The sequence below is a fragment of the Peromyscus maniculatus genome, chromosome 4, assembly GCF_049852395.1.
Source record: "Peromyscus maniculatus bairdii isolate BWxNUB_F1_BW_parent chromosome 4, HU_Pman_BW_mat_3.1, whole genome shotgun sequence".
NCBI classification, from domain to species: Eukaryota; Metazoa; Chordata; class Mammalia; order Rodentia; family Cricetidae; genus Peromyscus; species Peromyscus maniculatus.
The window spans coordinates 14,713,594-14,738,342 of record NC_134855.1 but is presented as its reverse complement, the minus strand read 5'-3'; the positions used below and the strand labels follow the sequence as shown (position 1 = coordinate 14,738,342).

The following is a 24,749-nucleotide window of genomic DNA, read 5'->3' as shown; positions in this document are numbered from 1 at the left end:
CACTAGCAACCTCTATAATTGGAAGCCCCAAATCCTAAGTTTTCTGAGAAACCCACTAAGCACATCGACCTGTTAGATTCTGTCCTCTTTACTCATCATCCAACCTGGGATGAATGTTACCAGCTGCTCCAGGTCCTCTTCACCATGGAAGAGAGGGAGCAAATTCTGGCAGAGGCTCGGAAATTGGTTCCTGGAGCAGACTTGGGGGACCACCACAAATCTAGCCTCATCAATGAAGTCCCTGACCAGACCCAACTGGGACTTCAACATGGAGGAAAGTAAGGAGAGGTTGAAGGTCTACTGCCAGATTCTAATGGGGGTCTGCTGACCAAAATGGGGGCCCACTTTCACTCTGACCAGGCTGGGATCATAGTGACTGACCACAAAAGGGAATCCCTACACGTCTTCGCTATGGCCCTCTTAGATGAATACAAGCCGTTCACAGATCTCCCCGAGTGGGGAGGCAGGGAGGCTGCTACAATGGCTCCAGGAAATTCCCCAAGTCTGGGCAAGGATTGGAGGGCTGTGTCAGCCAAACACTGGCCCTCTGTGGTGGTACAACTGGAGGCCAATGCCACTACGCCAAGCCGCATCAGACAGTGCCCAAAGCCCAGAGGAGCTAAGCAAAGGAATCAGACAACTAAACTGGACACAGCTACCCCAGGGATTCAAGAACTCCCCCACCATCTTTGATGAAGCCTTCCACGAAGATTTGGGTGAGTACAGACAAACCCACCCAAACACCAGTCTGTTAGAGTATGTAGATCATGGCCAGCACTCTGGAGGTATACAGGATGGCTACCAAGGATTTGCTTTGAACTTTGGGGAACTCAGGGTACCGTGTGTCTGCAAAGAAGGCTCTTCCAAACCAAGGTAACCTATTAGAGCACATGCTCAAGGGGGGGAGGAGATGGCTGTCAGAGGCAAGGAAAGACTATTCTAAGGATCGCCCAGCCCAGGCCTAACAGTCACAGGGAGGTAAGAGAGTTCTTGTGGTCTGCTGGGTTCTGAAAGGCTCTGGATCCCTGGCAGGGGGACTTCACTAGAATGGACTGAACAAATGGAAGGGGCCTCCTGATGGCAGAAGGAAGGACTATTAAGAACAAGCAGTAGATCCTGAATCTCCTGCAAGCCATATGGCTGCCCCGAAAAGTGGCTATTACACTGCCTGGGACATCAAAAAGGAGAGGACCCTATCTCTAAGTGAAACAAAGGACAAGTGCAGCTGCTCAAGAAGCGGCCCTTACGGTGGCAGCCACCCTGACCGTCAACCTGCAGCCCAGACCTGCAACCCAGACCTGCAGCCCAGACCTGCAGCCTAGACCTGCAGCCCCAACCTTGCCCGAAAACCCCGCCTATTCCAAGAAGGAATTTCGGAGGTTTTGAACTTACACCAATGCCTACAAAGAGGTCTCCTGATGGGCAGATTATCCTCCCTTCAGACTTTGCCAGCAAGTAGTCTGGCAGATACGTCAGAGTACCCATTTGGGGGAAAGAAAAGTACAAGACTTACCAAGAGCACACCTCAAAGTGTTCAACCTGAAACCAAAAAACGGAGGAAGCCTTAGTCCACTGCCCAACATGTTGCCTGGTAAATGCCAAATTGGGCACAGGACCGTTAACAGGGAGCAGAGAAAGAGGAACACAGCCTGGAGCCAACTGGGAAACTGACTTTACAGAGGTAAAACCAGGCCTGTATGGCTATAAATATGTTAGTCTTTATAAATACTTTTCAGAATGGACTAAAGCTTCCCGACTAAACATAAGATGGCTGTGATAATGGTCAAGAAACTACTAGAAGAAATCATCCCAAGGTATGGCCTCCCAGTGTTCTTGGACTCAGATGACAGGCCTGCGTTCATCTCTCAGGTAACACAGAAACTAATTAAGGCTATGGGGACCAATTGGAAACCTCATTGTGCATATCATCCCCAAAGTTCAGGCCAGACAGAAAGAATGAAGCTGACCCTAAAGGAGACCTTAACTAAATTAACCCTTGAGACTGGTGGAGACTGAGTGTCTCTCCATCCCTTTGCTCCTTTTTGGGGTTTGCAATTCTCCTTACACCCTGAGCTTAAGCCCGTTTGAGATTATGTAAGCCAGATCCCCACCCTTATTACCCAACCTTAGGGCAGAACTGTTAGTTGAATTTGATGAACAACTTTCTCTTTGCAAGTCTTGTTCCAGGTGCAGAAACAGCTTTGGCCTCAGATGCATGCAGTCTATGAAAAGGTGCCAACTCCCATGCCTCACAGATTCTGGCCAGGGGGACTTGGTGATCACCAAAAGACACCAAAAAGAAGCCTTGGAACCTGGCTGGAAGGGACCCTACACTGTCATCCTGATGACACCCACAACTATCAAAGTTGACAGGGTCTCCAGCTGCACACACCACTCCCACGTGAAGCCTGTGGATTCGCACGCTGACCCTGAGGACCACACTGCAGAGGAAGTCAACCTTGGACTTTGGATGGCCATTGCACATCCACAAGACCCTCTCAAAGTGAGAATCCAGAAGGCCACTGACCCAGCTAAGTAATGGGCTTACTCCTGTGCTTCCTCAGTTTCCTTAGTCCATGTCTGCTGGGGTTTTCCAACCAGGCCCCCACAGGGCGCCAAAACTTCCATCAACCCTTTAACCTCACTTGGAAGGTATCAACGTAGACTCGGGGGAGGTCCTAAACCAGACCTCCCATTCTGCCCCTTAGGGACCTGGTTTCCTGACCTGTACTTTGACCTTGGGGCACTTTTCACCAAAATAGCTTACCAGGCGCGTCTATACTGATTCTTTTATTCAAGAACATTACATTCGTTTTTATGTTTGTTTATATTTTTATGGTAGAACTAAGGCCCAGAAAAAGACCTGTCGGGGAGCAAGTGACTATTTCTGTGCCTCACAGAGTTGTGTCTCCACAGGTCACACCTGGTGGAAAACCCCAAAGACCAGGGACTTCATCTGAGTAAAAAGGGCATATGAACCGTCCTGTTGCCCTGGGTATGGTGGAAAGGGAGCAGGCAACCCAGCATTGATTCGATTCAATGATGCTGGAAAAAGGGCCTCTAGTTGGATGTCAGAAAAAAACCTGGGGTTTAAGGCAAGGACAGAACAGCACCCACAGATCTGCAAGCATCATTCACCCTACAATTAGATGTTCAGTCCCTACAACTGTGGAAGCCCCTGGGCCCCAATAAGGAAATGAGTCCAACCAGACCCATGCCTGCCCCCACCCAGAGACCCACAGAAACTGAAACATTTTGACACATAAAACTGCTCCCATGGACCTACTCCCCAATCTAGGACCTTTAAACCTTTTAAAACCTACCTGTTTGGTTTTGAATGCCTCAAAGCCTAGTCTTACCAAAACTTTCTGGCTTTGCCTAGATGCAAACCCCCCTATTCTGAAGAGACTGCAATAATGGGGAACTGTGCCGACTCCTCTGACACCCAGTCAGACCAACGACAACAGTCAGGCAGAGGGAGGCTCAGAGCATCGGCCAGCCCGCACCAAATTATGTCAGTCTGCAGTGAGACTCAGAGTCCACCAGGGACGGGATACTTAATTCCCCCAGACGACGCCTGGTGGGCTTGCACTACAGGTGTGACCCCCTGCGTACCTACTCAAGTTTTAATTAACACTCAGGGTTTCTGTGTTTTAGTACAATTGGTCCCTAAAATAGCCTATTACCCCGAAAAAGAAATTCTCCACCGCCTGGAACCACTATGGTGAGCCAAACGGGAAGTTTTTACAGCTGTCCTAATGTCCTCCCTCCCAGGCCTAGGTTTAGCCGGGGACATAGGTACCAAGACTTCAGCCCTGGTTTTCCAAGACTAGAATGATGGGACTCTGAGCATGGCCAGAGATGCAGCCAGAGCCACCCTAGAAAAACATATCATCTATTTAGAAGAATCCCTCTCCTCCTTAGTCCGCACTTACAGTTTGCCACTTAGGCATTCACCAGTGAGGCCAGGACTGCAGGCCCGCCCCCTAGAGCCAGCCAATCAGAAAAGGGCAGATCCTGCAACACTCACCCCCTTCTCTTCTTTTTTGATACATCTCTAGGTGTGCCCTGACACATCCAAAGATGCCACAGCCAATCAAGTTTAAACTGATGTAACTGTTGCTTGCTCAGCCAATTGTGTTTTCTGGAGATGACCTAACTGTCCCTGGATTTCCCTAGCTGGGCTTAAAAGGAGCCCGAGAGCTTCTCTCCAGGTGTCACCATTTTGTTGTGGGGCTGACCCCTGCGTGCAGGAATTTTCTCTTGAGAAATGAATGATCTTGCTTTTGCATACATGAGTGGTGGTCTTTTGTGGGGTGATCTCAGCACACAAGAAGCAGACGCAGGCAGATCTCTGTGAGTTCCAGGCCACCCTGGTCTATGAATTAAATCCCAGGACAGCCAGGATTGTTACACAGAGAAACCCTGTCAAAAAAACAAAACAACAACAACAACAACAAAAAAAAAACAAACCCATAAGTAAATAAGTAATAGAACACTGATACACACAAAAAACATCAATGTGATGGGCGTGGTGGGTCACACTTATAACCTCAACACTCAGGAGGATGAAGCAGAGGATGTAATCAGGAGTTTGATGCCAGCCCAGGCGACACAGTGAGTTCTAGGCTCAGTCTAGGCCAGAGTAAGGTCATATCTTGAATGAATGATCGGATAAACACCCTGAGATCCATCCTTAGCAGAGGAGCAGCAGAAGGAAAGGGAAGAGCAGGAGAGGGAAGAAGAGGAATTATAGTAATACTTTCTGACCACAACCACAAAGGAATCAAGCTGGAACTCAACAAAGAATTCTCCCAACACTTACAACTAAGCAGCAGACTTCTGAGAAATTGACTCATGTGTTGAACAGAAAAGGACAACACACAAAATGTGTGAGGCACCACTTAATGGGGTGGAAGACTCACAGCAGCCTTAAGACACACACTGGGCAAAAGTCTGAAATCTGAAACCTGAGCTCCTGGGCCAAGATCCTGGGAAAAGTAAGTCCATTTGAGGCCAGGAGAGCCATGAAGAAGCAGGCCTCCATGACACTAAAGAGAAAAAGAGTGGGGGTGGGCTCAGTGAAATAAAACACACTCTTTCTGTTGTTGTTATTTGGGTTTTGTTTTTTTAAATCAGTAAAACCGAAAGCCCTCTAGCAGGGTTTACAAAGAAAAAAAAGAGACATTTTCAAAAGAGAACGCATAAATTGACTACCAGTCTCAGCTGGGCGGTGGTGGCACACGCCTTTAATCCTCAGCACTTGGGAGGTAGAGGCAGGTCGATCTCTGTGAGTTCAAGGCCAGCCTGGTCTACAAAGCGAGTTCCAGGACAGCCAGGACTGTTACACAGAGAAACCCTGTCTTGAAAAACAAAAAACAAAACAAAAAAAAAATTGACTACCAGTCTCAAAAACAAAACAAAGGATGTTACCACAGACCTTCAACACCAGAGCCTAATGTGAGGGTAACACACAGAACACCACCCACACTTGACAACCCATGTTAAATGAACCAGTCCTTCAACAAAAAACACCCTACTATGTATGATCCACACAAAATGAAAACACATGTTCAAACAAAAATAAGAAAATTGAAATTTTTAACTTGGAAATTCTCAGAAAGAAATCTCGAAGTTCAAAGAAAACGCTTCCCTGGAGAACCCTATGAACCGCTTAAGTGCTGACAGACAAGTCTGCACATGTTTCCCAGTTTGCTATTTATTTTTTCATGGTATTGGGGATGTAACCCAGGGACTGGGACACTCCAGGCATGTACTCTACCACTGAGCTACACATCAGCCCCCAACTTATTTTAATAAAATTAACATTATCCTGATGAAAATTGGTATTAAAATGAAAATTAGTTCTAGCAAGATGGCTTAGTGGATAAACTGAGTTCAGTCCCCAGAACCCATATGAAGGCAGAAGGTGAGAACTAACTACACAAAGCCATCCCGACTTCCACATCCTGTGCACCACCCCCAAACACACAGTGATAAATATTTTTAAATTATAAATAATATTTTAAATTTTTAAATAGTGAAAAGTAGAGTCCCTCCTGAATACAGACACCAAAAAAGCCTTTCACAAATATTAACAAATAGAAGTCAGTAACATTTGCACACTCACACAAACAATACCCTCTCTCACACACATTAAACACTTCTTAATTTTTTTTCTTGAGACAGGGTCCTACCATGTAACCTGGTACTTGCTATATAGACCAGTGTGGCCCAAACTTAGAGAAATCTGTCTTCAATCTTGAGTGCTGGGATTACAGACCTGCACTACCACACCTGGCCTCACACCTTTTCGTTCTAATACTGGGGTTGAACCCAGAATCCCATGCTGGCTCCCATCCTTGGCAACAAAAAACAGTGATGATGGGAGGCGGGTGCCAGGCATCCACTGAGGCACTTACCCACACGGCCCGGGAGCTGCCCCATATCTTACAATATATCCTGTGCCCAGACCTGTCACCCTACATTCCTGAGACTCCAGAATTCCAAATGCCAGGCTCTTCACACCCGGTACCCAGAGCCCGTGAAGGGGATGGCACATGCAGACAGAGCCTGAGTGACACTAGTCCATCCGGGTAACAACTTAGAAATGCACAAGACAGATGCAGTAGTCCTATCTCTTTGAGGGAAAATTGAGGCTGGACCATGCTCTCGGGCCCCAGATAGGACCCCAGGGTAAAGAGCTCCTGGACTAGAGTGAGCTGAAGTTGCCAGAGTGCAAGACATGCAAGACGCATGGGAAGGGCGGAGAGGTGGGAACTTGGTTACTTTTTAATTGCTAGACTAAGACACCATGACCAAGACAACTTATAAAACTAAGTGTTTCATTTGGGGGCTGACGGTTTCGGAGGGTGAGTCCATTACCATCATGGAAGGAAGCATGGCAGCTGGCAGGCAGGCATGGCACGGGAGCAGTACTTGAGAGCTTACATGCTCCATACGTAGGAGGCAGAGAGGGCTAGGTGGGAAAGGCATGGACTTTTTGAACCCTCAAAGCCCACCCTTAGTGACACACCTCTTCCAACAAGGCCACGCCTCCTAATTCTTCCTAAACAGCTCCACCAGCTGGGGACCAACCATCCACATACATGAGCCTATGGGGTCGTTCTCATTCAAACCACCACACTGAATCGGGCCCTACTGGGGCAGACGTACAAGGCAAGGCCAAAGCTTGAGCAGGCCAAGCCAAGTGACCCTAGGAGGCACTAGCACAGTGGGCTGGTGGGTAGGGGGGAGCAGTCTCAGCAACCACCTCATAGCCCCAGCCAGGACCATGTGTACACAAAAGACTAGTCTCTCACCTCATCCAGGAAACCCTACAAGCAGCCAGGAAGCCATGGGGAGGCTCAGGCACCTGTCCCCTGAGAGCTGACATCCATGTCACTGTCACAAGTGCGATGCAGCCGCCGCACCTCTCAGATGCTCTAACGGTTCCCACGGGAGCACTGAAGGTAAATATGTTAATTTGACTTCAATCATGACTTAGAAAAAAAAGCACACACTATATTAGTTTAAGGCACGGATCCTAAAAACCACTCAGACGTGTGTGTGCACTGCACGTACTCGGAAGCTGGTGCTCCTGTTTCGGGGCCCAGAAGGCAGGATGTTCCCCCAGAGTGGGCAATGAGGCCTCTGGGGTGGATGAGGAGACCAGGGAGAAGCAGGGCGCCTACCCAGAGTGCCATGGTATGCCAGCATAAGGCAGGATTCTTCCTTAGTCTGGCTGGCCCACAACCACTCACGCTGGTGAGAGCAGTGAGTGCCATCCTTTGGATTCTAAGCAAGGGACACTTTCTCTAAGCACAAGGCTTCAACCACTGAACCTACTGTGCCAGCTCTGGTCGCCATCCAGGCCAAGCTAATAATCCAGGGTTCCTGGAAGTCCTCTGCAGGGACTGAAGGACGGTCAGACACCTAGCTCTCAACTAGATGACAGGGACATTATCACAGTATAGGCTAAAGGCAGGACGCATGGCCAGCCCTCCTTACTTCCAGCTGAGGGGATCCTATGGCCCAGTAGGAAGGACATGGAGGTGCAGATCCACTTAAAAGGGAGTAGAAAAGCCACCTCGCCCTCGGGGTAGGAAGGTGGGGCCAGGCCTGAAGGCACCTGGAGCTGGGGACCCTCCATCTCCTTCCTCTGGTCTCAGGAGCTCCAAATACAGATATTGACGTGTTCATTAAAGTCTGAAAAAGGCTGCACCAGCAGAGAGGGTCAGAGCCTCCCCCAATTGCCTGGTCTGCGCTTAAGAACAGGACGTTTCTAAAATCTAGATACAAATGCAGGGAAGTCTCTAAAACTCAGCCAAATCCCTAACATTCCCACCGTGGGTTGAGCCGCCAGCCCCATGGGCCCCCACTGTTCTGGGAATGACCGGCAAGCTACTTACTCTAGCCAGCTGTGGAGATGGGAGCCCTGTGAGACAGCTGCAGACAACCATTCCCTGCTATGGGGGCTCCCAAGCTGGGAAAACCCTCTGAGTCTGACTGATCCTATAAGACAGGCTGCCAGGATCAGCCACACCCACCCTGGCACAGAACCACGTACCACCCCAGAAGGACCTCTGTATTCTGGTGAGACCCAATAACCGGACCATGAGCCCGTTTCCCCCTGCCCAATGCAGCCTCTCTACACCCACTCTTCTTTGAGCCTGGGCCCTCTCGCCCCCTCGCCTGGGGTGCCCTCCTCTAGAGGCATCCAGAATGCAATCTAGGTTCTAAGAAACACAAAGGGAAGTGTACTGCCAAGTAGGGTCATAGGAACTTCTCTGCATCCCAGAGCACCAATGCCCAGCTCTGCAGACAGAAGAATTTCGCCCAGAATACAATTTGTGGAGTTCTCCGATTTGGGAGTAGTGTCATGTGGGCCAGGAAGGGACCTGAGTCCCAAAAGAGACACCACGGAGGGGCAGAGGGAAGAAGTAGAACCACCTCAGAGCTGGCCAGCCGGACCTGGCAAAACCACTCGTGTGCAGGCGGTGATAGGGCACAGCCCTGGGACCCCTCCAGGACAGCAGCCCCTCCTGTACCTCTAACACAGGGCACAGGGAACTTTCCCATGAACACCTGGGCTTGTGACCAAGGCGGTAAACAGCCCTGGGGAAAAGAAACAGGGTGTTCCTATATCCCAGAACCAAAGAAGACACAGGAAACAATCTGGAGAGATCCCCAGCCAAATGGGGCCCTTGAGGCCAGTCAGGACTCTCCACCCCTCAGGCTGTTGGAAACGCAAGCAACCACTGGTTCTCCAGGGCTGGGAGGTGATGGCGTTGGGGCTGCGTGCCGGCACTCGGTGGCAGAGTTAATGGACCAATTGATACACTCCACTCCCCAGGCAGAGCTAAGGCGGACCCAGGGACAGGCCACAGGCTGTGTTTCTGTTCCTCCGCACATCTGGGGGCTCAGAACAAGCAGTAGCACTCGGCCTCAGTCAGGACCACAACGAGGGGCACCTGAAGACTTAGGGAAACCCTGCACCCACAGGAGGATGAGGGCTGCCACAGGCCGGCCACTGCTGCCCGCTCCTCAAGCCAGGACACAGACCCCTGCCCTGCCATATTTACCCTTCCTGGATCACCTGATCCAGTATCAAAGAGGAAACTAAGCTCCATCTACCCAAAGGGCGCCCGTCTTGGATAACGAGCAGCGGCAGAGCACGGAAAGGCAGGAGGACTCAGAGGTGGTCGGCAGCCACACTGATGATCCTGGGCTCCTGCTGTCTTTATACCACCTGATCCGGCTAGGGGCCCCCAGCAACTAGACTCCAAGACACCTTCAGACCTCTAAGGAAATGCCAGGACACAGCCATTGCTAGACCCAGCTCTCTGCGACAGCTCTGCTGTCGGACCACAGGGTCACTCCACCTCTCACATTCTCCTCTGTGAGACGGGAACAGGGGCAGCAGCTCCTCCCCAATCCTAAAGTACCAAGCACCCCATCCCTAAAGCAGAACCACAGTGACGCACAACTCCCCACAGCGTGTGAATAGGACTCAAGTCAGTCTCTCTGCTCTGGTCCAAACAGGGTGGAAGACCCTGGGCCCTCAAGCCCAAGTGGTATCTCTACCCATCCGCTCAGTCCCCTTGAGCCAGTGGCTTGGTCTCAGGAGGCTCGGGTTCACCTGTGTCCTCCCTGCAAGGGAGCGAGGAGCGTGGGCATGCACTGGGCAGGCCGACGGGTGTGCCTAGGAGGGCTGTGGGCCATGGCACGGGGCCAGCTGGGTCCCACCAAACACAAGGGGAAAGAGCTGGGCCCCACTGCTCCCCTACCAGCATCTCTCCCCAAATCCACCCGTGGCCCCTGGATCCCTGTTGGGGCATTATTCGGATATTTGAGTACCAGGGACACCTCCCCCAAAGCAGCATGGGCACCATCAAACCTCACTGCACAATCACACAATTCCCGGGGTTCTTCTGCCCTCAGGAAAAATCAGACACGGTCTTCTGTAAGCAACTGCTTTTTTCTTTCTCATTTCCCATCACACACAGCCTACCTCAAACCAAGATTGTCCACCGTCCTTCTCAGGCCCATCTAATTACAGAGCTCAAGGGAACAGGTGTCTCCCAATTGTTCCACCAGAGCAGACATGTGCTAAGGACAAGATATGATCAATTTTCTACTAGGAGGACTGTGAAGGTGGTAAAGAGCTTTTCTCACCCTCTGCTGGTCCTCAATTCCAGAAACCTCACTACCTCTGCACTGAAGGCCAAAATGTCCCCCCACTGCCAACACCTCAGGTCCCGAGGAGGAGGAGTGGCCAAGCATACAGGCTGGAGGGGCAGGGACCACTGGGAACTGGTCTTGGAGGGTCAGGACTGGGTTTCTGTTGTGATGATTTTTGTTTTTAAAGGCAGGGTCTCATTCTGTAGCCCCAGGTTGGCCTGGAACTCTTGGCAAACTTCCTGTCTTAGCCTCTCAAGTGCTAGGATTGTAGACATGAGCTACCATGTCCCCATTTCATTTGTTTTATTTGTGGTTTCTGAGATGAAGTCTCATTATATTACCCTGGCTGGTCTCGAACTCCTCGACCCATGCAATGCCCTGCCTCGGTCTCCCAAGCAGTTGGTACCACAGACACGCAATACTTAACATGCTTGGTAAAGAATTCAGGGTCAACTGGGCATGGTGGCACACGCCTTTAATCCCAGCACTTAAGAGACAGAGACAGGTGGGTCTCGGAGTTCAAGGCCAGCCTGGTCTACAGTGCAAGTTCTAGGACAGCCAGGACTACATAGAGAAACCCTGTCTCAAAAAAACAAAATTTAGATCCAGGATGAATCCTAATCCAGGGGGCAGTGCAGTGAGGTGGGGCCCTGAGGAAGGAGCTTGAATCATAGCTTCAAGAATGGGTTTCCCACGCCTGGAGAAATGGCTCAGCAGTTAAGAACATGCACTGTTTTTGAAAAGGACCAAACGGCAGCTCACAACTGTCTCTAACTCCAGTTCCAGGTTTCTGATGACTTCTCGGGCATCCCTGGGCACTGTACTGATGGAGTGCACATACATATGTGGGCACACACTCAAACACAACATAAAAATGAATTAACCAAGAGTGGCTTCCCATCCCACTGTGTGAGCTCCCAGTCTGGGTCAGGTTAGCTACAGGAGGGATCGCAAAGCAAGCCGAGGTACAGGCCCCCTCATCCTTCTACTTCCCATGGGAGCTGGGGGTGGTGTTAGCCCCTTGGACCCAGAAGTTATGAAGAACAGGTACCAGTGCCATGCTCTTAACTTCCCAACCTGCAAACCTGTGAACCCAAATGATCCTCTACTCTTCATAACCACCCAGTCTCGGGTACCCTGTTATAATAACAGAACACAGACCGAGACGAAGACTGAGTGATGATGGGAGCCAAAACCAGACTGATGTGAACCTGAGCCAAAGAAGACCAGGGGCTGCTGGTACTCACGTAGGCTGGCTGGGGCAAGAGAAACTCTCCCCACAGCCTGAGCAGAAAGAGGGCAACTTTGTAAAACCTCAACTATACACCCTGACCTTCAGAAGTGTTACGTTTCCAGCTCCCAGTCCTCCGCAATGGTGGTCCCGTCCTGACCACACTGTCTGCCACAGCTCCAAAGGGACCCTGCTAGTGTCAATCAAGAAGACCCAAGAGCTCTGGGGTCAGGAGAGAATCAGGACGTGCAGCCAGCCACCATCAGGCGTGAGGATGCCATGCTTGGGCACACAGTCCCACAATCTAAGGAAGAACAAGGAACACACCACCCACCCATAAGCTCCAAGGCCCCCAGAGGGACATGCTACTCACAGGATTAGCCCTACCTCTCATAGAGCTCTGTGAGTTCAAGGCCAGCCTCTTCTACACATGGAGTGCCAGGTTTGACGGGGCTACATAGTGAGACTGTGTCTCAAAAAGAAGGAAGGGGAGGGGGAGGAACCTGCCTCTCCAGAAACAGCTGTTGGCCGGGACATGCCTCTACCACTCCTCACCACTCTGTGGTTCTACAGCTCCTTGACTCTACCAAAGACTCAAGTCCTTCACACACGCTCAAAATCATGTGTCTGACCCTTCCTCCACCATGGCCAGTCTTAGAGACTCTGGCAACAAGCCAAGTGTGGCAACTGTCCCTATAATCCCAGAACACAGGAGGCTGAAGCAGGAGGATTGGCATGACTTCGAAGCTGGGCTACGTGGTGAGATTTAGGACATTTTGGGCTATAGTAAGAGACTGTCTCAAAACCAGAGAGAGAGAGAAGGCTCAAAGAACAGATAGACAAGTCCCCCAAGGGACTAGAAGTCACTCTGAGTGCCACCACCTCCGGCTGTAGAGGTGACACCAGAGGACACTGGTGCATGTGTGATGTTCCTGTCCAAGACATGACAAGTACAAGTCAGGGAAAGCACAGGCAGACACAAACTGGGAGCATTCTTCCAACTGGCCTGGCCTCTGGAACACTCCAGGTTCTCTGGAACAAATACTCGCTAACTCCATTCACAGCAGCATATTCCATTTACCAGGCACACTGGGTCCTCCAGCCGTCTGTGGGATGTCACACAATAAGGTGTAACTCAGCACTTGCCAGCACCTGCCACAAGGCAGATGAACTTGGAAGCCATCTACAGAAGCACAATCTCAGGCTGGGATCCCCTCATCTGGAAACTCAAAGCTTTCTGAACGCCATTCTGACATTGGGAGCAGAAAACCCCACCGCTGAGCCCAAGAGGTGGGTCAAGGTCATACCACAAGGGAACCCAGCTTGGGAGCACACACCTGTAATCCCAGGACTGGACAAGTTGAAGCAGGAGAATCAAGAGTTGGGGGCCAGCCTGGGCTACATGGTGGGACCTGTTCTTCAGAAAACAAAACCACACAAAACCCTCCAATACAAACAGGGCTAGTGGGACAGCCCAGTGGGGTAAAGGAGATGTCACCAAGCCTGACCACCTAAGTTTGTGATGCCTGGAAGCCACATGGTGGGAGGAGGGAACAAACTCTTCTGTAAGTTGTCCTTTCACCTCCACACTCCATAGCACACACAAATCAATGTTAAAAAACAATTAAAAGCAAGCGGGGCAGCGGTGGTGGCGCACGCCTTTAATCCCAGCACTCAGGAGGCAGAGACAGGTGGATCTCTGTGAGTTTGAGGCCAGCCTGGTCTACAGAACAAGTTCCAGGACAGCCAGGGCTACACAGAGAAACCCTGTCTCAGAAAACAAAACAAAACAAAAATTCAAAATATAGGAAGCAGAATTCTAGTTACTTCCTAATTATTGCTACTACTGCAGTATAGTCAATAAACTACTCTTCAAAATACATAAATAAGTGGAGCAGTGGTGGCACATGCCTTAAATCCCAGCACTTGGGAGGCAGAGGCAGCCGGATCTCTGTGAGTTCAAGGCCAGCCTGGTCTACAGAGCGAGATCCAGGACAGCCAGGACTGCTTCACAGAGAATTGTCTTGAAAAAAAATTAAACAAACAAACAAATGAATAAATAAATAAACAGAAGTGATTCCCTCAGATTCACTGAAAACATAAAATTACCTTCAGGCCACACAATTTAAGATGCAACAAATAACCAGAACATGGCCTCTGTACCAGATGTCTCACTACGAAGGATGTCCCTGGTGATAGCTGGTGAGTGACTTCTTGCAGCATGCAGGGCTGCCAAGGTTATGGCATGTGCTGGCACAGGTAGGTGGCAGGTGGCCCTTAGCTCTTGTCTGAACAAGATACACTGAGGTATGCCGGGTAACTTACTCTGAAGAGGTTTGGGGAAGAGTTCTTTACATAGTACATGTAATTCCTGAATTTGATTATCTTTATACTTATCCTCAAACTTCTGACCCACAGTCTCGCCACCAACACTGGGCAGCCTGTTTATCAATGGAGGCAGGAGTGAGCGGGGGCAAGAACAGAAGCCAGTCTCACATCAGTGCTTAGAAAGGGAGGGGCACCCTCCCAAACTCTTGGCCTCAGACTGGAGGAGACCACATCACCCCATCAGACCCCAAAGAAGGGTATCACGTCTGGGTCATGGGCCACATGTCCTGTCACCCCTCAGAAGCAGCACACAGAATACAGCCAAGGTCTTACAAGCAACAAAGGCAGCTGTCAGTCCTTCCAGAGATCCCTGCCAGTTGGCAGAGATGAGGCAGAGGGGCATCTGCAAACTCTGAGGTGTCCCATACAGTATTGGGGGTGGGAAATTCTCAAGGGCGTTTCGGGGGGCTCCCCAGCTTCCTGTGTCATGAAGAACCTGGTAAGAGGTCCAGAGCTAAACCCCAGGGTAGCCTCCAGTGACCTCGGGGCCCACAGGCTCTATCTTCCCTACAGCTGATCACCTGAAAAGAGGAGACACCTGGGAGCCTGCTGTGCGCCAGCAGAGAAGCCAAGGCTGTCACTGCGAACAAGCCCACCCCACTGACACCAGTGTCAGACTGACTAGACTACTGCTGGTCCAGACACCAGCCTGGCACTCGGGGCCCAGGGCCCGATGGAGGGAAGAGGCCGGACAAAGAGGCATTGGTGCAGGCAAGGTCAAGTGTGCCTAGACCTGTGCAGCCGAACTTCCCTGCAGTACGGGTCGGTTTGGACCCCAAGGATATCTCATCCTCCCGGCCTCCCTGCAGCTGAGCTGGTGTATACCCTACACTGTCTGCCCTGTGCCAGCCATGTCACCCCAGGACGTCACTGTGACCCACGCGCTTCAGTTTCCAGGCCACTTCATGTGACACAGACTCACGGCTAAACTGGGTTACAATAATTAACACAATGCCTGTCTCTCCTATCCCAAAGCTTATGTAAGCCTCGGCCCCATTTCCCTCCTTCGGCCCCTCTGCTTTGCTCTTTCAAACATCTCTCGCCGGGCTGCTGCTACTCAGACATCCTCCATGAAGCTCTGAGAAGCACTGGGCGCAGTGTCTGAGACCCACCCTGCTGCTGGCAAGTACTACAAGAGCCACCAAGCACAAAGGTTTTCTGTCCTGGCGCAGAACTTCATACCCCCCCTCCCCAAAACCTCCAACAGGGCCTTATTCACAAACAGGGCATTGACTGGTTAAGGAGCCGAGCTGAGCTCATCCAGTTAGAGGGAAGAGGCTGGGACCAGGAGGCAGCAGCCAGAACGGTGCAGACAAGGTCAAGTGCGTCTAGAACTGTAGAGCCATGAGAAGGTGAGGGGTTGGGGAGGGTCTCAGCGTGCAGATGACCTGTATTCCCGAGTTCAGCCTGGATGTCTGCTGCTGTTGTTTCCAAGATTTACTTTGGGCAGGGGCAGGAGAGATTGCTTAGTAGCTAAGAGCACTGGCTGCTCTTCCAGAGGACCCAGGTTCCATTCCCAGCACCCAGATGGCAGCTCACGACTATCTGTAATTCCAGTTTTCAGGAGATCCAATGCTCTCTTCTGGCCTTCATAGACACCATGTACAGACATGGTGCACAGACATATATTCAGGCAAAACGCCCATACACATAAAATAATTTTTTTAATTTCAAAATTTTTGTTTTGTTTTATTTTGTTTTTTTTTCAACACAGGGTTTCTCTGTGTAGTTTTGGTGTCTGTCCTGGATCTTGCTCTGTAGGCCAGGCTGGCCTTGAACTCACAGAGATCCTCCTGGCTCTCTCTCCCTAGAGTGCTGGGATTAAAGGCATGCACCACCGCCGCCCGACTCTTTTTAAAGATTTATTTATGTGTATGAGTGTTTTGTCTGCATTTATGTATAGGCATGGAGGCCAGAAGAGGGTGTTGGACCACCTAGAACTGGAGATACAGAGGGTCGGAGCCCCCATGTAGGTGCTGGGACCCAAACCCACGTCCTCTGCAAGAGCAGCCAGTGCTTGTAAGGCTGAGCCATCTCTCTAGTCCTGAATTTCTGCAGTTTTTTGGGTTTTGTTTACACCTGTCTGCCTTCAGTACTTTTAAGGTCAGCCCAAGGCTATGATCCTTTCAAACAACGCCCCCTCCTGCAGACCATCGACACAGGCACTTTGCAGCGGATTTCCTACAGCAGCCATCGTAAGTGGCAGGGGTAGCAGCAGGAAGAGGTAGCTGGCTTTGTCATTAGGAAGACGGTTCTTGGGGACACCCTAGGATATGACACAAGGCGGCCTCCCCAGAGCTGACTGTGGGTCAGCCCTGGCCAGCGACACTGACTAAAGGGGAGCGCTGCGTGCTATTAAGAGCTCACGATCAGCTTCCCTTACTTCACACACAAAGAAACTGAGGCCCCGATCAGGACCCTAATGCAGTGGGGGGCAGGACCCACACCTCAAGAGGATCCTGGATATGAAGAGCTGGCAGTGTGGGCAACAGCCACTAGGAACAGGCATCAGTATGATCCTTGAGAGTGCCTCCATCTACTCCTGGCCTCAGCACCGCCTGCTGCAGGGAGACCATAACTCTCTACCAGATGCCAGCAGCTGTACCCCACCCCCTCACCCCCATCCTCCCCTGCACTCTCACCCCCTGCCCTGGGAAAACTAAGGGTCTCCCCAGGAAGGTCCCTACTTCTCAGTCCTTGGCTCTACATTAGGAGATTTGGGGTACAGCAAGGAGATTGGGTAACATCCGGCAGGCTTCAGTTTTACCACACTAGAGAGGGGCATCTTTGGGGGACCAACTACTGGGCTTTCACTGGTGCCAGGTAGACACTGTTTCTAGGAACCCCAAAACAGGCCTTTCCACTGTTTAGGGTCAGGGACATAGCTCTATGGGACTTTGTTACGGTGGTGGAACAGTGTTTGAAAGAAATGTTCTCCTAGCCAGACTGCACCACCCCCATCAGGATGAACCGGGAGGGTAGATATGGGAGAACACCTCCTCCTTGTAAGGGTATAGCTGCCAGCCGGGCAGTGGTGGCGCACGCCTTTAATCCCAGCACTCGGGAGACAGAGCCAGGCGGATCTCTGTGAGTTTGAGGCCAGCCTGGTTTACAGAGGGAGATCCAGGACAGGCACCAAAACTACACGGAGAAACCCTGTCTCGGAAACAAACAAACAAACAAAAAGAGTGTAGCTGCCATCAGACCCAAAGACCAGCACGGCAGGACATACCCATGCCAGAGCACACCCTTTCCCAGGTGCTACCTCTGTGCCTCTGGAAGCATCCCAAAACCAGTAAGACCACTGCCTCCCCCTGGCCATGTCCATTCCTAGGGGCTGCTGAGTCACAGAAGCTGAGTGCCCATGTCAAGGTCCAGCCAGTCACCATCACAGCACCCTCACCCCAAACAGATGCTACTCCACACCACAGCAAGCCAGCCAAGAGGCTTCCCGTTTCCTATCACTGTAACAAAGCGGATGAAGGATGTGGGTGGGGCTCCACGGACCTAAGGCTGGGCTGCTGCTAGCACACGGGGACCATCAGGGCAGAGGCCTGGGTATACAGGGTGAGGAGAAAGGAAGAAAAAGTCTCAGCCCCAAGGACAAGGGCCCAAGCTCCAGGGAAGCCAGACTGGCCCCCGCCTGCCAGGATTCCCAAGCCGCAGGCAATTTGCATAATATTCTTTGCAAGTTAATATCAGACTGATAATGATCTCCCTCACAGCAGAGCGGGTGAGGCGCTGTTACAACACTAAGTAATCATATTTTAAATTATGTTTCCCTTTTTAGAAAGGTGTTGCAGAAACACAGACATGAAATCTGTCTGTTACAGTCCACTGCCAACCACCTGACCAGTTCCAGCACTACCAGGTGCCCACAGAGCTATCACGGGAGGGGAGCCAGTCCCAGGGACAGAGAGGGGCTGGTGGCCATGGGCCACATGAGCACATGAACTCATATATACATAAATATGCATATGTGTACCTGTGCACACACACACACCTGACCTGCCTGCCCAGAAGCCACACTCTGCTGCCCTGAACTCTCAGCTGCCCTGGGAAGAAGACCTGGGGCTTCCCCGCTTCCCACTGCCCAAAACCCTAGCCAGAAACATCAGTGTCTCCTCAAGCAGTCACAGGCACAGGGGAGTGGCAGGACGGAGGGAGGAGGGCCTCCTAAACCCCGCTGCCCAGCACCTTAGCTCTCCCTTGGGAGGTAAGAATACCCCTCACCCCAACCTGGCCCTCAAGCCACACCCTCATTCTTCTGGGCTCCGCCTCCTGCAAAGCCACACTCCAAACTCACACCTTAGCACCAAGCAGGGGATGGGCCCTGAGCCTGCCCCCAGGGAGGGAGCCAAGCTTTCCCATTTTCTCCTCTCTTCATTTCGGAATCAAGACTGGCCACTCAACCTCTATTTTCTTAAAAGCTTTTTCCCCCCTTTTTTTTTATTAAAAAAAAAAAAATCCAATTATAGCACAAACTCTCAGCAGGGGTCAGTGTGGAGTAAGAATAGCCAAAGTTAATGGACATGACACAGGCAAGATAAATGCCTGAAGGCTTTCCAAAGTTGTATGATGCGGATTTCATTAACATTTTAATTGTAATGTATCTTTTTAATCTTCTCTCACCCTAATGGCTTTATATCCAAAAAAAAAAAAAAAAGAAAGAAAAAACTGCTGACAACAACAGAAAGTATCAATATACAAAATTTAACAAAGACGCTTAGCAGCGCAATAGTAACTAGATTACAGGAGCAAAAACTGTGTTAACATTGTGATTTTTCAAGAGCAGAGTCAAAAGTGGAGAGGGCAGGGGAGGGAGGCCAAGGACAGGCCCCAGGGCCCCAGGAGGGAGGGGGATGGCCCAGAACCGGGGTGCCTCTGAAGTCAGCAACAAGACAGGACAGCAGACCGCCCCCTCCCCCCAGTAACACAGGGGATGGAGGGGAGACATTCCAGAACAGCAGAGGATGGAGCAGGAGCCTCCCCTTTATGCCCTTCTCTGCCAAACAGGGTTGGGGATGAGAAGGACGACACTCAGCTGTCCTCATAAAAAGGGCTCCAGCATTTCTTATTAGAAAGACTGTCCCATCAGCAGGCACCAGACCCTACTCTCCAGTCAGGGACCTCAGCCTGCTCTTGACTATGGACATACTATTACCTCTAACTTTTAAAAACGGTGGTTTTTCAAAGTATTCTTGGCTCTGACTACAGAGGAATTGGGAAATTTTTATTTTCAATCAACAAACATTCCTTGGGGGCTGGCTTTGCTGGACCCCATGTACTTTACCCCAGATGCTCCTGCCTTTCTGACTGCCATCCCTCCCCACTGGAATGCCAGGGGGCATTGGCCACCTCAGGGCCAGACAGCTCAAAGGCATGACTCCCTGCTCACCCCCAGTGACTATATATGGGCACTTTCAGGCCCGTTGATCCCGCCCCCCCTCCCCGCTCCACCCCTGCCTGCTTCCCAGACACCAGTGAGGGGCGGGCCTGGAGCTGGAGGCCCATCTGTGGCCGGATGCCCTCCTGGATGCCAGGCTTGATGCAGGGAGGAGGGGCAAGATTCCTAAGAGCCCCAGCCAGCTCTTCCCCAGGGACCTGGAAACAACTCCAGAGAAAAAGCCTCCTTCTCCCTGGGACTGAACCAGCCTCCCCTTAAAGGGCCAGCAACATTCCCACCAAGGGTCTCACCCTCCCAAAGGCAGCAGGCCAGGCAGAGCCAGCTTGGAGACCTGGAGTGGGGTCCAAACAGGGAGGATCACGCAGCCTGGGGAAGGGGCAAAATCTCCAGGAATCTGACCTCAGGTTCCTAATGAAGCAGCTTCCCAGAACCCAGGCCCAGCATTGCGGAGACTCCAGGGCAGTCAGGGCCCTGGGTCAGAGTCCATTCTCTGCTCTGCTCAGAGGACTCCCAGGCTCCTGTATGAGCTCCCAATTGAGGACGCAGAGACTCCTCCATGTTCATGGGCCTGTCATCTGGGAGAACCAGACACATGGGTCTCTGCTTCTAAACCCCAAACTTCCAACCTCCAAGACACCTGCAGCAGAGGCAAGCCCTGCTCTAGGAAAGCGAGCCCTGCAGGTGATGCCAACAGGAGGCAGGCCTGGGGAAGAGAGAATTTGCTAAACCAGCAGAAGAGGTTGCCAGGATCCTTGCACTGGAGAGCAAGCCAGAGCAGCCACCTCAGGCCAGATCACAGGCTGCTTCTCCAGCAGTGGGGGCCCAGACAGGGGTGGGGGTGGGGCAGTATAAGACTGAAAGGAAAAAGAAACCCAGAAGGAGGCAGTGGCGGGGAAGGCTGTGGGCAGGGCTACCCACATCTGAGAAACCAGGTAGAGACTATGGTAGCTAAGCTCCCCACCACCACCCCACACACACACCTTGTGGTAACTCAGGGTCAAGCTGCTCACACTGCCTTAGAGATGAAGTATGAGGTACAGGAAGCCCAGGGATAGCCCAGAATCTCCAGGCAGGAGCTTTGGGGTGAGGGGAGCAGCAAGCCAGCCTAAACAGGTTCTAGCACCCCTTCATCACCTGACCACAGCCAGGCAGAGCAGACTCTACTCACTCCCCCACGGGGTCAGGTATAGACAGCCTACACCTGCCAGGAGCAGCTAAAGCCAGTGTCCCAAGGGCTCGTGGTACCTGTCCCTCGCATTGAGGAAGTGTCCCTTGCATCACCACAGAGCTCTGCTCCCTTCTCCAAAAGGTCAGGCCTGGAGCAGGGTGTAAGGACACATACCTGCTATCCCAGGTTTAGGAGGCCGGAGGACTGGGGCTTCAAGGTCATCCTCAGCTACATATTGAGTTCAAGGCCAGTCTGAACTACTTAAGACTGTCTCAAAAAAAATCAAAGCAGCTGGGCGGTGGTGGTACACGCCTTTAATTCCAGCACTCAGGAGGCAGAGCCAGGCGGATCTCTGTGAGTTTGAGGCCAGCCTGGTCTACAGAGTGAGTTCCAGGAAAGGCGCAAAGCTATACAGAGAAACCCTGTCTTGGGGGGGCGGGGGTAACCAAAAAAACAAGGACAACAAAAAATCAAAGCAAAAACAGGTCTCAAAGTCCACGCAGGCTTCCTCAGCCCAGGGTGACCCCTAGGAACATAGCCATGGGTACCAGCAGGGAAAGCAGCACACACTGGGGGGTGGGGGGGGAGATGCACATCAAAGTCCCTTTCTCAAAGATGCTCCTTACACTGGAGGTTTATGGCTTTGTGGCAGGTGAAGGCAAAAGGACTGCGGTCTGACGGTCGGTTCATGGTCACTGGACCCACAAACAGCACACCTTCAGCAGCTTGGGGGGTATTTATCCCACCCCTATACCCAAGCTGACTTCGACCCACTGAAAGCTCTCCAGAGAATTCCCTGGAAGCCACCAGGCTGGAGGAGCAGAGTCCACAAGATAGGGGATAGGGTGACTTCATGGGCTAAGACATGCAGAAAATAGGTCTAGGGCAGGGACCAGAGAACACATGGACAGCCAGAGCTGGCAGCTACTGGGTGCCATGTGCATTCAAGGATCCAGGATGTCTGAGGCACAGACCTCAGAGCCAAGGACTCAGCTCTTATTGAGGCGACCACAGCTCTCAGTTTCTGCCCCATCAGTGCTGGACCCCTATGTCAAAACCAGACAAGACCCTAAAGATAATGATGCCCCCCCATGCAAATCTGGGAGGAAGGACCTCTGTGGCAATGAGGGCCTCTGCACACCAGCTCACTCCCTGATACCACTATTCTGAAAGGACAATGCAGGCTCAAGAACTAGTCTGAAAAAAAGGCTTGGTGAGGTTGTCAATGTCATGTACAAGCCCCTCTCTCAGGAAGAGGCACTCTGGACACACCAAACATAATGCCGGCAGTCCATACTGCAGACTGATGGTAGATGAACAGCCCAGGAGCAGCCTGGTGCCCGACTCTTGCAGCACCAGCGTTTCTCTCTGATAGTGTTTCCCAGCACTCTAAATGGCTGCGAGCTCCCGGAATCAGCAAGGTTCAGATGCCAGGGTGCACAGCCTTCACCGAGCACCATCCTGCCATGGGCATGACCGCCGAGCAAAGACCCCTGGCCACTGAGAAGTGACAACTGATACCTTGTTCTACTTGTGCTAATTCCGACCAGCTGGCCCAAAGAACAGGGAACAGCTGCCCTGGGTCTCACCTCTTTTCTTTCCTTCCTCTGGGTTTCAGCCGAGGTGCCACCCAATAAGGAAGAGCCACGGAGCATCCTTGAAGGAATGAAGAGTGAAAGACGCTGGTGGACAGAGTGGGGGGCTCCATGTGCCTGGGTAAGATTGTTGGATGTGGGGACTAGAATGCTGAATGTCCATCCCCTAGCTGAACAAGCCTTGTCCCCTCAACTGTGAAATGAAAAGCCACAGCCAACTCTCCCAGCACATCATGAGGTTTAAAGACCATACAGAGTGCAGAGACCCATGGGACACCCTGCCCTCATCCTTGGTCAAAATGGAAAACAGGAGGGAATACCAGGCAAGAACTTGTAGGAGGAGGAGGAGGACAGAAAAGGGAACCAGAGGCAGGGGAGCAGAGCCAGATCACTGCACCAGGGAGGACCGGGACATGAACGCGCACATGAATTGCTCAGAGGCAGGGCTTTACTGGACCAGGAGCCCAGCCAGGCCACCAAGGATCAAGACCCAGCCCTCTCCACCCCTATACAGGATCAGCTGCAACATTTCCCGAGCTACACCTGAAGCCTAGTATAGAGGGCCCAAAAAACATCTCCATCCGGAAGCTCCAATAAGAGGGAGTAGGGGACAGTGGGAGCTGCCGGTGAGGTCAGCTCCAGGGAGCAGAATGGGGGAGCCCACAAACCCCAGGGTTCAAACAGCACCAGAGGGAGGGTATCAGCAGTCAACAGCGCTGAACGCATCTGCCCAGGAAACGAACCCAGAGAAGGGCTGAAGCGACCCAGCAGACTCCCACAACATACGCCCAGGAGAAGCAGGTACCGAGTCTCAGCATCTGGTAAGAAGCCATTGAGACGCCCAACCTCACCTCCCCCAGCCCCAAACACGCCTAAGTTTTCTTAGAGAAGAGTCCGGAGACCTTAACAACTTTGCGGAGATGCAGAAACAGGGACAAACCAAAAGCCCCTTTCCACTGTGGCGAACCCCAGTGTCTCCCAAGGTTGGAGTTGTCACCAGAGAGAAAGGGAGACAGTGACGACCCCTGCCCACCAACCGGCCCACCTAGCTAGGGTGGGCGGGCGCGGGCCGAGTCTGATGCGCAGACGCGCTGCCTCTGACCTGGCCGGCCAGGAGGGGTGTGTCCCCTGTGCCCTGGCCAGGGGCCAGTGTCATCAGGGCTTCCCCTCCCGTCCGGGGCGTACCCGGGGTCTCCCGTGGCCAGAGGACCCCGGCGGGAAAGGAAGGCGCTAGAGCTCCCCGAGCCCCAGCTTTGGGGGAGCCGGGGCCAGGCTCTGGGCCGGGACATCTCGGCGAGCCGGCCTCTCCGCCCCGGGGCCCGCGCGCAGCTCCAGAGCGGCCCGCGCCCCACTCGGCCGCGCCCCGGGCGCGCGGCGGGCACTGCGGCAGGCGGCGGGTGCGCAAGTTGGGCGGCCGCGCCGCGGAGTTTGCGGGAAGTGCGGGCGGGACGACTGGCCCGCGGCGGAAACGGCGCGACGCGCGCCAAGTTGGCCGTACCTGCGGGCACCCGGCCCGGTCCGGCCTGGGCAGCTGCGGCGCCGCCCGCGGCAGGAAGTGCTCCAGCGTCCCCGAGCTCCGGCGCCCGCGGACTTTCTCCGACCTCGCCCAGCACCGGCGGCCGCACCGCGGCGGGGGCGGGGCGCGGGGGAGGCGCCCGCGGGCTGTTTAAAGGGACAGAGCGCCGATCGCGCGCGCGCGCGCACTCGCCGCCAGGTGGGCGCGGGAGAGGGAAGCCCACCGGGGTCTGGTGGGAGATCCCGACACGGAGAGTTGCTGCACTGGCCCTCCCGAGCGCTTAAGAGTCCGAGAATGCGCGAGGCACCGGAGGGGCTGGGATCAGCGGCCGGACAGGCGAAGGAGCTGGGGCGCCCGGCCTCAACCTCTTAATTCCCCGCGGCCCCGCTTACACCCACCAGCCTTGGATAGGAAATCGTGTGACCGAGCAACCTTGGAGCAAGTACCTTCGGGCACTGGTGTCTCCTGCCCATTGACTTACAGCAGTCTGGAGGAGAGCCTTGTATTCAAGCCCGGTGGGATCCAGGAGTGTAACAGTCCCTAGTCTCTGTCGGCTCTGCTCTCCTGGACAGAGATCTGATTTAAGTCAAGTGTCTAGAAATAAAACCGGCCACACTCCTGAAAAGTACCCAGGAGCCCTCTTGTTTGCCCCTCCCAACCTGAGTCCCTTTGTGTGCTCAGGCACCGGTGCCTTTTGAGGGTCACAGCAATCCTTGACCCCATGCCTACACAAGGATCCTTGCTCGAAAGTAAGAATGGCT

General features: G+C 52.6%; 1 protein-coding gene across 2 annotated transcripts in view; it reads right to left on the bottom strand.

The window, feature by feature from the left end:
• The window catches only part of Nacc2 (NACC family member 2), a 77,848-nt gene extending 53,302 nt beyond the window's left edge, over nt 1-24,546 (bottom strand). The window contains exon 1 of one of the 2 annotated variants that reach the window (XM_076569229.1): nt 24,470-24,546. The gene's annotated coding sequence lies outside the window, so the exon portion shown is untranslated. Of the gene's footprint in view, nt 1-23,970; nt 24,104-24,469 lie in introns of those variants that run through there. The other variant, XM_076569227.1, reaches the window with a different exon arrangement.
• Between the last annotated feature and the right edge of the window lie 203 nt (nt 24,547-24,749).